Raw genomic sequence first — 10981 nt, forward strand, 5'->3', positions numbered from 1 at the left:
CCCATTCTTCATAATAATATTGAAATTTCAGAGATAGTAGATTTGGGGCAGACCTTTGGTGCCTTTTGTTTCTACAAGCTTAACCTTGTTTCTGCAACGTTAACATTAGTCGTCATGGTTCAATATTGTAATGAAGACCCCCGATACCTTTCCCTATTATATTTGGTATATTTAGCATTATTAAGTTAAAATATTTTTAAAGCAAGAACACTTTTATATGTATAATATCTGGATAAAAAACAATACATTTTATTGATCAATGATGATTTAAGCTAATTTTCACTGATATTAAGAGGTTGGATAGCTATTTGTCATTTTTAAAGATCATATTTGATTTATTTGTCTATGTCTTTACTTATTATATCACACATATTCATATACTGTATCTATCCACAGTTAAAGGTAGCTATGCTGTACAGTTTTTAATAAGGATAAAGTACTGGGAATTACATTAATTAATGCAACATTTTGCCAAATAGTGATTTATGAATTCCCTTTTGCCTTGTAGTTTTCAGTCCAAACTGTTTCTACACAGAAGATTAGTGTGTCCATGGACACTCTAATGGGGACAATGAGTCAGAATATATATCTCTACCTGTTGTCTATTTCAGAGATTTTTAACCCAGGTCCTGAGGGACCCTTGTATCTGCTGTTTCTGGTTCCCTTTGGGACCTTAATCACTGGTGCTAATTCTTGCATGTAAATGTTCTGCTTGCTCAGACTTTTTTTTTCTATACTCACACTACGCTGCAAATTACCCTAAAGAATATTATTTCCAACAACATTGGCAATCAGATTTTTATGCAGAATCTTTTTTACTCTCTAATTAAGAACTTCCTTTCCTTTTATGGACTAAAAAACTCTTAATAGACCATCCTTTAATGATGAACAGAGGTGGAAATGACAGTGTATCAAACACTCTCATAAGCATAGTTTTATTTTCTTTTGTCCAGTCTAGTTGGACTATGTTTTGGCAGACACTGCTGACTGATGACATGTCAATGACATGTCAGAAAAGTGTTGATGCCAATTTCATTTTTTAAAAAGATCTGAATAAAAATTTCAGACCTTGAAAATTTTAAATAAATTGCCCATGATTAAGAACTTAACTGGAACATGATGCATTAACACAATAGTCCCTCAGAATCAGCATAGAGAACAATGCTATCTAAGATAAGAAGAGGAAGAAATGCTGCTTTGGGTAGTTTATAAATTGCACCCCCCAAAAAATGTTATATTTTAAGGTTCTTCAGTAAATTGAACTGTTGCTGGTAGTAAAAAGAGAAAATGTGAAAGACAATTCTAATTAGATGTCCCTTAGTAAAATCTTGATATATTATATGATTTTATTGAAGGCTTGTATTTCATAGAAGAAATCTTAAAATCAGAGGTAAAGTTTGCAACTACTTTCAATATTGTAATTGTTCCATCTGATTTAACTTATGTTTTAAGTTAGATTTAAAATGTTGAAAACAAGAACACTTTTCCAGGTTTAGAAGTGGATATCTGGTTATTTACCTTGGAAAATTTCCCAATAGTTCTTGGAATTAAAGTAACATACAACTAAAATGTAAGGTCAATATGTGTCACATTTGCCACATATACAGTACTCTAAAAGTGTTTGTTTGCTTTTCATGAACAAGCAAATAAACAGAAAATAGATCTGATTGTACTCCTATTTTAGATATTAAAGCATTTTTGTTATTCACATTTTGTATAAGGATACTGATACATAATATTAGCAACATCATATATATATATAGAGTATAAACTGATATGTAACAGTTATGAGGAATTAAATTTTAATTAATCTTGCTCATGTATACAAAATATACTTTTGTAACATTATTTAACACAGAAGAGTTAATGCCCTTTAGGGCAAAGAAGTTATTTTGGGGGTATTACCAACGCAGCATGCTTCTGCCTAGGAAAGGTTTGACCCAATCTTTGCCATAGCTAACATGAAATCAGGCCAGCTTTGATGAAGTAAAGCTGAGAGCATCAATAAGCTGGCTGATCAAACGTCAGGACAAACCCACTGCCTCCAACAACTGTGCCTCTAAGGGGTCTATAATCCTGGATTTGTTACACTCCATGCTTCTGCCTTGGCTTGGCTCCAATGCACAGTGCATCCGCACTTAAAGATCAAAGTTTTTTTTTCTTTTTTTAATTTTTTTTTGTTTGTGTGCATTCATGTTGCTGATGCTCCCCACATTATACTGTTGTAAGAGAGACTGATTGAAGGACAGAGGTATACGACTGAATTTCACAGCTAAAAATCTAGTGTCTTCAAACTATGCAACCACAATGTTATGTTTTTACATTGTTAAACAATAGGCTATAGTACACCTACAGTACTGTAGGTATTTGTCTTAAAATTTTAAAAAGGACACCATAACTGAAAAGACATTTGACTCTTGTTTAAAATTGCTCTACTTGCTTATCTCTGTACAAATTAACACAGCTTTATTGTTGTCATGGTAAAACTCATAAGACTGAATGTGCAGTTTACTGTGTCATTGAAGAACTCTTATTTCCTTCTGTACTTTATGTCCCACATAAAGAGCACCCAAACAATTTGTATGTATGTTGTTCATTCACTTTTTTTTAAACAACATTCATTCCCAAATGCTGGAAGCAGCATTCCAAGGTACTATTTCTAGATACTGTGTATCTACAGGTTCTCAAACGTAAGTGCCTTAATTCTTTTTTGAATGTAACTGCTGAAATGTACAAATCTTGCTCTTAGAAAGGATTTTCTCTAAAGAGATGATGACATGATCTTCTCCTGAGGATTTTCATGAAGTTGAATACATATGATATACTGCATGTGATTGCCCTTTATAGTAGATTTCTGATTTAATGCATTAAAAAGTGTCTATAGAGTGCTTAAACATCATGTGAAAGAGAAACATAAGATTTCTTTGGAAAATAAAGAGTATTGAATGTGTATGACAAAACCATTTCAGATCACAGTAAACTCATTTCCCTGCTGTTGGCAGCTCATTTGTGTTGAGGCACTAATGCATTGATGTGAAATTAGCTTCTGTTCCTTTCTTGGAAATATTGATGTTTTCCCATCAGTAGTGTAGCATACACAGAAGAAATTGTGGTCAATTTAATGGTGTATTTACAAATCATAGCAGTTTTGATCCTGTCAGAACAAGTGTTTTCACAAAATAACACACCTGTTAATGTCCACTTTCTCTTATGTATAGTCAGATTTACAATACTCACTTTAAAGATAAGTGAGATTGCAATCACAAATCTATGGACATTGTTTTTTTTTGTAATCCTGAATGATAAAAAATGGAGGAAAAAAGCACCAGTCATACAGCATATTCCCTACAATGGAAAATTACACACCTACAACAAAGCCTATCTGCAGTAATATTTCCAGAATCTTACAATCCTAAGCACAGCTCTGCATCATTATTAAGCATCGTGGGAACAGATAGATCCTCTATCAACACAGTCCAATTCTGACACCAGCACAGCAGCAGCTTTTACAATACAAATCACCCTCAGTCACTGAGAGGCAGCAATGACAGAAACCATACATCTTTTGTGCTCTAGCTGATGACATGGATTGGACCAAACTGGTGCATAGCTGGTTGTTAATTAAAGGGGGGAGTCTGAGGAGTCCCTATATTTAGTCCTCAGTCCACATCCTTTCCCTTGTTGTCTCCATACTTTCTTACTTTATTAATGAGGGTCTATAACTGAGAGTCATGAATAGCATTATTAAGAAAGGCCACTGGACGTTTTTTTTCGATATACATTTGCTTTTTAAATCACATCATGGAATGATATACAGTTAATAGGTGTTGAAATAAATTTCTTCATGAGTAGAGATGGCTAGATTGGAGTCAGATATATAGTACTTAATACTGCTTGTGTAAAAGTAAATATCTTCAAGATAAACCACTGTTATATAAATTAAATAATATATTTATCATTAAATGTAGTGTAATGTGTGGGATGTTTGTTGTAAAGGGCACATTTTCATTTGTTCCTAGAAACAGTGTTAACTTCTAAATTCATAGATTTGTAGATGTGTTATGCTCTGATTGAGAGTGATCAAAATCAGAAATCGTACATCCAAAGCACATACAACTTGATTTGGTTGCAATAACCACAGGATATTAGTATTATAACATTAATTACAAAAAAATAATTATGCTGTCATCACATTCAGATGAGACACAAAATTATTCTAACATATCTTATCTTTAAAGAGTACTATTACTCAGGAAGAAAGGTCTTATAAAATTAGCTTGTTCAACACTATAAGCATGTCATGAAGGTTCTGCAAATAAAAATATCCAGATTAATTAGAATAAGAAACTGGAACTTTCCAAGTAAGTAGAAATCAAAGTAATCAATATTTCACACTCCCAATTAGTGTTACAACTTGAAACGTTTTTTTATGTAAACTTAAAATAATATATAAATCTCTTGGAAATAGAAACCATATTAAAATGTATTAAATAGGATCTTAATAAAGTATGTACAGTTTGCCACATGTACTCTATATACAGTATGTGGGGCATGATATTTTGTAATTCTAGGATTAAGGATTGTATTAGGAACCTTAAGTCACATGTGCCTACATGTATGAAACCTACATGAAGGATGAAGCAGGAATCATATCTCTTTAGGCAAGCAGAAACAGAAAGGCTTTCACTTCAAATGAGCAAGCAATCAAAAGACAGACATAAAAAAGTATGTATGTCATATATATATTGCAGATGTCACAGTGACATAAGATAAATGGATCTTAGTTTCCTCCCAATAAAAAATGGACTGAAATTCTAATTGCAGCCAGACAGCAGTATAGTGCAGCATACTCTGGATCTTCAGAAAGAAACTATGAATTTTGATCAATGAATATATTACTGCTCTCTTCCCTTCTCTATTTATTATGTTAATTGAAAGCACGAGTCAATGTCACTGAAGTATAAACATAACAGACAACATTTGCATTGCATGTCTAATGGCTTGTCTGGGTGCACAGTAATGGAGGCCAGTTATGAATTTGCATTACCTTAATGCTCTAGCCATTTTAATTGTCTTTGGGCAGGCTTTGACAAATCTATCTAACTGTTGGATATGAATGTTAAACTACAGATAAATGGCTGTCTTACATCCAAAATGATTACCCTATTCCTTTAAGTTGAGCCAAACTAAAACCATTTATAATAATTTCATCATGAACCTTACATTTATAAAAGTAGTTAAATATTAAAATGTTACTGTAAAGAAAAAAAACACAGAACCTTTTGTGGTGTATTCACTTCGGGTTTTATGCTTTGAAAGTAACCACAACTGCCTACAATATCTATTAAATATGGTTCCATATATTTAATACATAACCAGTTGCTTTGATTCTTGAACTGATGAAACACAATAAACAATAATATACAAATTAAAAAGAAAGCACAACTTTCTGTCAACAATGCTTAAATTATGAGAAACATTATATCTTACCTACAGAATCCATGGTGGTTAATCCACCATTAGTGTGGTAGAATGTTTGATTTTTCTTATACTCCAATTAAAATTGCTGTGTAATTATATAGGAAAGAATATTCATTGAAGAGTACTGAAGCAATCGGATAAGACCACATATGCTAGTGTAAAACACAGTACTTAGAAACAATTAAAATTGTAGTGAACATTTATTAAGATTAAAAATTCAAAACATTTTGTCCAAACATACCAAAACTAATACTTTTTCTCTGTAGATCATGTAGTTATTTACATTGCTTTTCATTTGCTGACCTTAATACACAGGAATCTTGTTTATTGAATGAAATGAGTAAGTAAGGCACATTAAACACCCTGAAGAGCAAACTGACACATACCCTGAGGGGAAATTGTTGCTTCCCTTTCTGCATCCTCATGAAAGCATGGACAGAACATCAATAAGTTGCATAACAAATGCTAAATAAAAAACTAATGGAGGATCTTAGGAAAAGCGCCTTCACAGCACATTATTAAATATCACTTGACAGACTGTGGCAATCATATTGACTTCTAGATGACCTAATGGTGACATTGTCACATTTGATACCAAGCACTTTTGGTATAAACAAGCTGTTTAGGTCAGGGAGACACGTTCCCTTGCAATTATGGGAATGGTGGATAAGAAGAAATTTGTTTTTGATTAAGGAAATAAAAATTAAGCCTCATGGAATGTTTCTGCTGAAGGCCACATACCCTTAATTTAAAACAAAATACAGAGATATTTTGCACTGTGTTAATTGAATGTAGAGTTCTAAAGTAATCAGAAACTGATTCAGCTCTATGGGAGGATCATTATTCAAAATGTGTAACAGATAATCCCTATAAAACCTGTGAGCATTACTTTCTTATTATAGAGGATTTATTTTAAAGTTAAACATTTTGTTTTATCCATACATTTTAATATTGTATTTGTTCTATCAGAAAGTAGTATATAACTAATACATCACTATACATTACATATTACATACATACAGCAGTATATAACTGCTCTCTTTCACTGCTTTGATGTTGACCTTGTTATCAAACCAATAACAATATTTTGCTTAAATTATTTAACATTGCTTCTTGAATTCCCTCTATATAAACTGTCCAACGTACTAGTTAATGGAAAATGTTAACATCTTTAGGTGGGTCACTTCAACTTTTCATTATTTTATCCATGTTTAATTCAAATTGACAATATACTATACAAAATCTCAGTACAACATGCCTTTTTTGTTTATAATTTGGTGTAAATTAGGATAGAGTTTTCTTTCAATTTGTAACATTGTCTTGATTTTATAGTCTGTGCACAACTATTACCTGTGCAAACAACTTTCCTCTGTAAGTTTTAATTTAGAACTCATGGGTTACATAAATAAATCAATAATTGCAAAGTCTATGTATTTCTTTAAGTCTGCTAAAGTATTGTAGGATCTTTGTTTATGTGATAAATAGTCACACTGGATGATGGGACCCTTGAATAATTTATAAAGCCCTTGTAGGCTCTGAAATGGTTTTGTTCAAAATAATAAGTCACCTGTCTATCTTGCCTATAGTCTTCATCCTTTTGATTATTACAGAATGCTATTGTGTATGACATTAAATATCAGGTAGTTACTTGTTGTAGAAATAGAGTAAGATAAGACTATTCTCTTTCATATATTTGTGTCCAGTTTGCCTGGTTAGCTCTTGCATGTGTTGGAGTAAGGAAAAGGAGACCAGCCTCACACGGTAGGAGGTGCTTATTAGAAGTGGCAGTCATTCACTCTTCTTTAGAAAATATTGAGCTTTAAATGCGTGTATCCATTATTTACCACCCACTCCACTGGACAAATAATCAATTATTTCAAGAGGAATGATCCTCCTGTTCTTTCAAATAGTAATAATAGGAAAAAAAGGTCTAAACCTGTGCAAAATAAGGTGGGGAGCTTGCAGCCTTACCTAAACAACAATAAATAACACAGTGAATATAAATAGATTCCTGAGTTAAACAGCACTAAATATTTATTATTCATATTTGGATGATAAATAATCACATTGGCTGATGAGACTCTTGAATAATTTATAAATCTCTGATGGGCTCTGAAATGGTTTAGATGACATCTAATAGGTCACTTGCCTGTCTTGATCAGACTTGCTATTTTACTTACTTATCTCCTATGGCTCTGAGTAGGGATCTCCCTGCCAATTTCTTGACAACTATTTTAAGGTTCAGTGACTCTATGGAGAGCCATGTGTGATAATTTCTGATAAATGCATAAGGAGGAATTTTGTTAATCCAAAATTGAATTTTGGTGTAAAGATGTGTTTTTGACTACTTTTATCTGCAGAAATTGTTTATAAATCTTATATTTGTTTTAGGAAAGTGAGCAGAAAGTGGGGAAAAAAATAAAATTTTGTTAGCAATTAAGAATCAGAAATATATTTCATTGTTTTAATTGAAAAGCACATAGACGACAAGGAATTTGAGAGTGAAAGGTGATAATTCTGTTTATATTGTTCTTACCTCTTCCCACTCACTATTTTCATGCTAACATCAAAGAGGAATAATTCATATAACCCTGAGGAATGAGAAGCTGTGAACGAATCTTCTGTATTGCATTTTGTTCCATTTTAAGTGTTAAAGTCCTCATTTACAGTCTTTGGACTGATAGAAAGAAAAGGAGAAACAGGAGAATATTTTTTAAACTTCTTAGGGAATCTGTTTCAGCGGACTTTGAGACACATTCTGACCTTTGTAAGAAGAAGAGACCACTGTTCTCAATCTAAAATTCACTCTTTCTTAATATTCACTTGTAGCCTTTGGTCTAAGTCAAGAACAAAAGATTTTATTTAAAAAACAGAAGGCTGTTCTGTCCATCTTACTCAGATGTAATTGAATTTGATTTTGACATGAATATAACTTTTTGTCCACCTACCTGGATGGACAGCCATTTCCTGATTCTCACAACGCCTTGTATAAAACAGAACTTCCACTTCTTTGTCTTAAAAGGATTTCCTTTTAGTGCTGTATCTAGTTGTGACCCTCTGTCTTTTACTACTGAATGTAAAATACCCTGGTCTGTCCTTTTCTGCGCTGTTAGAATTTCACATAGTGTACCTGTATCAAGTGTCCTCTCAATCTCCTTTGTTCTAGAAAGAAGACCCTTTATCCTTTCTATATATATATATGATAATCCCCCGAGACCAAGAATAATTTTCTTTGCTCTTTGAACTCTTTCTAAGGATATATTATCATTTTTGTTGCATGTTGACCAAAATCAATCTAAATATTCAAAATGAGTTCTTACTAGTGAATTGGAAAAGATGAACACAATATTATGTTTTGATTTAAATTCCAGTTTGTGCTTTAAATTCAAGCATTTAATTTACTTTTTTATTGTTTCCCCACACTCTTCATAAGAATATAGAAGAATCTACATAAACACCCAGGTCCTCTCATACATAATTTTCCTGCAGATCAGACTCACCAACACAAAGATATGGTATATGTAGCAGGTTTTTGTGTGGATTACTTTGCACTTGCCAATGTTAAAATTAATTTGCCAAGAGAATGCCTAATTTTGACTTTTCTATTCAGTTTTTGTCACTTTATTTGCATGACCTTCAAATTTAAGTAGTTTTTTTTAAAATATCAGAAATAAAATCATTGATACAAAGCAGAAGACTCAAAGGTTTAGTGGTAATGTTCCTTTATTTGATACATTGCTTCCTGCATGTTACAGTTTTTACCCTTGTGCATATATTACCTTGCATTCCAATGTATTTCAGATTTGACATTATATAATCTCATAGTTTTCACTGTTCTTGCTGCTTCCTTGAAAAGTTATAGCAAGTAAAGTACTTTCCTTTTTAATTCCATGTTGGTCGTCTCTTCATATTTGATTTTGAAAGCAAATGAGAAAGTTTAACACTCTTCATTGTTTTGATAACACAACCAGAAAGAGGAGATTGATTAGTCAACATTCCTTTTTAATTTTCCTGGTTTAGGTTTGTGCTCTTTTCATGAATAAGCATTGCATTTGCAATTATCCAATCTGTGGGTACAGCTCCCATGCACATTTAGAGTTCCTTACTAAGACTCTATAAATAAAATCCTTTATTTCCTTAAGTGTGACTGGGGAAATAACCTCAGGCCTTGACAATTTATTAGTTTTAAGCTGCCCTAGGCCCTGTGAAACATCAGTGTCAGTTGTAGTACTGTAAAATTACCCAATACTGATGGAGTTCCCTCTCTTACATGGGGCATGTTATTTACATCTTCTGTTATATTTAAACTTGTGTGAATTATTCATTTAGAACATTTACTGTTACTTTATCATCTGTAATGAATCCCTATTTATCTTGTAAACTATTTACTTCTGCTTTATAGCTATTTTAAAATTGTAATGCTGGAAAAAATAGCATTATTTTTTGCCTCCATGGCAATATTCTTTCTTGTCACTTGCTTGGTGATTCCAATATGTTTTATTTCAGTATGAATGTAGACTCTGTCAATTTGTCTGTGGGTGCTATTTGTCTTTTGTTTGTTTTTTTCTTAATTTATTCATTACTTAATTTAGGCAGTATTTTCCTAGACTTAATTGTTTTGAGTTGAATTTTGTATTGAGCCTTTAGTATGGAAGTATAACTAATTGATCTACAGACCTTATCCAAATGTTTCTTTAAATAATCCAGGGCATTGGCTGTTACAATATGTGTGAAGTATAGGAACCTGTACTTAACAACCTCTGCATTACAGAAATATCCTACCCTGAATTTGAGTCTCTCCAATCTGGAACTGAGAACCCTAACCAATACCCCATGTTACTGCTTAAGGCATTACACTATACAACATACCAAGAAATGCACCATACAAGACTCCCTATGACCTGTGCACCATTCTGTACCTTTAATAACTGAATCTCCCACTATCACTACTTTCCTTTTACTGAGGAGTTATTGTGCGTTGGTGGTATAGTGGTGAGCATAGCTGCCTTCCAAGCAGTTGACCCGGGTTTGATTCCCGGCCAACGCAGTGCCGAGTGTCTGCAATTTCCCTCACGGGATCAATAAAGTATCTAAAGTATCTATCTATCTGTTACTCAGCTCCATCTCCAGTAACAGGCCACTATCCCCTCTGGTTGTGTCTATTTCAAGGTCTCCATATTGGGCATGTTAACTAGTTCACTCAAGTTTATTAAATGAGTACTGCAGCAGAGCTCACCTTGTTGGGCCTGAGGCCCTTGGATAGTAAACCAATAATTGGATAGTTTCCAATTAGAAATCAAATCATCCTGAAAACTACTCACTGCATTGATCTCATATTTCTCTTTCCTTATATTATTAAATACCCTTTTTACCTAGCCTAATGTTGCAAATTAATAGATTTAGTATTTAAAAGAGTATTTTAAGTACGTAGATCTCAGAAAAGCTAGTACTTTAAAAAAGAACCACTTGTAGTAAAAGGTGAACTTTGTATAATAGAGGA

General features: G+C 32.8%; 1 non-coding gene across 1 annotated transcript; it reads left to right on the forward strand.

Moving 5' to 3' along the window:
- Nucleotides 1-10456: 10456 nt before the first annotated feature.
- On the forward strand, nucleotides 10457-10528 carry trnag-ucc (transfer RNA glycine (anticodon UCC)). Its single transcript has one exon. It is a non-coding gene; the product is annotated as a tRNA-Gly (tRNA).
- Nucleotides 10529-10981: the final 453 nt, after the last annotated feature.

Source organism: Atractosteus spatula, chromosome 14, assembly GCF_055471065.1.
Source record: "Atractosteus spatula isolate fAtrSpa1 chromosome 14, fAtrSpa1.hap1, whole genome shotgun sequence".
In the NCBI taxonomy this organism is placed as follows: Eukaryota; Metazoa; Chordata; class Actinopteri; order Semionotiformes; family Lepisosteidae; genus Atractosteus; species Atractosteus spatula.